Source organism: Lactuca sativa, chromosome 1, assembly GCF_002870075.4.
Source record: "Lactuca sativa cultivar Salinas chromosome 1, Lsat_Salinas_v11, whole genome shotgun sequence".
Taxonomy (NCBI): Eukaryota; Viridiplantae; Streptophyta; class Magnoliopsida; order Asterales; family Asteraceae; genus Lactuca; species Lactuca sativa.
The window spans coordinates 78,326,765-78,329,308 of NC_056623.2; positions in this window are offsets into that span (position 1 = coordinate 78,326,765).

Here is a 2,544-nt window from a genome sequence, read left to right on the forward strand (position 1 = left end):
ACTTGGATCTGTAATTGTAGCTTCTGAAGTAGAGTATTAAGCACTTAATGGAAAGGTGGCTTAACAGAGGAGTACGTTGGGCGTACATGCAGGTACGCGCAACGTACACTCCATTCAGCCAGTATGCTTAGCGTACAGAAGAGTACGCTCGACGTACTCATCAATTATGGGCTTGGTGTGTTTTGGGCCATTGATGGTTTTATAGACATTAGAGTGTTGGGCTTTTGTTTTGGGCTTGGGCCTTAGTTTTGGATCATACCGGGCCAGGGGTAGAATGGTCATTTTACCCCATGCATAGATTAAGGATTTTGGTATGGTACCCAATTGCTAATTGGGTATATTGTTTGGTAGTGAAAAGGCGGGAAGCTGGCGGGGCAACAACTAAGGAATTCATGCAGGAAGCTTCTGCAATGCGAGGTGAGTCTTCTCACCATATCAATGGGTCTAAGGCACCAAGGCCGGCCCATTTGATGATAGTTGGTATACTTGTTGTGTAGAGGTGTGTGGCTTATTTATGCAGTGATACGTGGTAGATATAGCTTTTACAACTAATGGTAGAGATAGCCTTTGTGGCTAAGTAGAGATAACCTTTGGGGCTAACGGAAGAGATAGCCTTTGGGGATAATGGTAGAGATAGCCTTTACAACTAATGGTAGAGATAGCCTTTATGGCTAAGGGTATAGATAACCTTTGTGGCTAATGGTAGAGATAGCTTTATAGCTAATTGATATGTGATATGTGGTAGAGGTAGCTTTTATAGCTAATTGATTTGTATTATGTGGTAGAGGTAGCTTTTATAGCTAATTGATATGTGGTAAGTGGACGATGTAGCTTTATAGCTAATTGATATGCGATATGTGGTAGAGATAGCTTTATAGCTAATTGATATGTGATATGTGGTAAAGATAGATTGTATAGCTAATATGATATGTGATATGTGTTATGTGGATTGTATGTGCGTTATGCTCTGGAGGACTCAATAAGCTTTGTGCTTATGATTTACAGTTTTGGTTTTAGGTATCATCGGTTGGGGAAAGAAGAGCTCGGATTGATCGTAGTGCACACACCTATGATTTCCACAATGAATGATTTTGGGATGAACTCTGATAAATGTTATACTTAATGATGATTTGAAATGTTTGAAATAAATGGTATCAATGTTTAATTATATTAAAAATGAATTTTTTTACCCTTGATTTTTCGGTTGTTACAATCTAAAACCAGTTTGAGATCTGAAATTGATCCTATAGTGAAACTAGTTTGAGTGAAACAGGTTCGACTTCTAAATCTATCCGCCAGTTTATATCATACTGACATTCTATCAATTGGGGTCGGTTTGATGGAAATGGGTTTGAATATGGTTTTCTAGGAACAAAAACTAGCCATTTGTTGGAAATTGGTGGCTTAGAGAAAGGTCATATAACTATTTTCTAGCCGTTTTTTTAAAAGTCTCTTTTGCCCCTCATTTGATTGTGTGTGTGTGTATGTATGTATATATATATATATATATATATATATATATATATATATATATATATATATATATATATAGAGAGAGAGAGAGAGAGAGAGAGAGAGAGCTAGGTTCATTTGTTTAAACTAATTATTGTGTTATTGTATGGATTAATGTGGGCCAATCAAAATTAAATAATTAAATAAATAAATAAGGGTAATAAAGTAATTTTATAAATAACTTCCACAAATACTTCCTATAATTATGCTAGTTATTTTGACTTTGACCTAATTTCTTCTCATTCTTATATACACGACGACCGTTCCTTATCAAAAACCCTAATGTTGCTTGACCTTTTTTTTTGTCCAACTGAATACTTCCACATATCGCCTACTGCCTTATCTTCGTCCTACTTCTGTTTCCTATTGCCAAGGCTCCACAAAACGCAATTTATTTTTTCAATTTCTCTCGACCCACCGCCATGAAAGAAAACACAATTAATTTCTCTTTGTCACGCCTGAAATGGATTTCCTCATACCTCAAATCGATTTTATTGAATCTCAATTCTTATCAAGGTATTGATTTTTTTTCCTTCATGTTGCCATGCCCCGTAACCCCCTATCGGAATCACCAGTTGATTTCATTTCAATGGTAAGAAAATAAATATTTCTCCTTTTCGAGTATAAATTTATTTTTTTTGCTTCAATCAAAGTCTTAAATTTGAAATTGTGAATCCCCGATTGTTGGTGCGATAAGTTTGGCTGAGGCGCCGAAAGGAAATTGGAATCATATGCGGTTTCGCTGTCATCCTTTTACTTTGGATGCCAAATTGTAATTGTAGCAATGGAGGAAAATATCAATAACAGAATTGACTATTTGGGCCGACATTGACTCCCTTCTCGATTCTGATTGTAATGGTAATAATCCACACTCTCTTCTAAACCCTAGGTTTACGTTTCAATAGAGGAACAACTATAAATTGTAAAACTTCTTGCATACTTCTTTTTTCTAGGTACAATCCATTGAAAAACTGAATAAAACTACAAGATGCTCATGTGGAATCCAAGGCTATCACCAAGTTCTGCTATGAA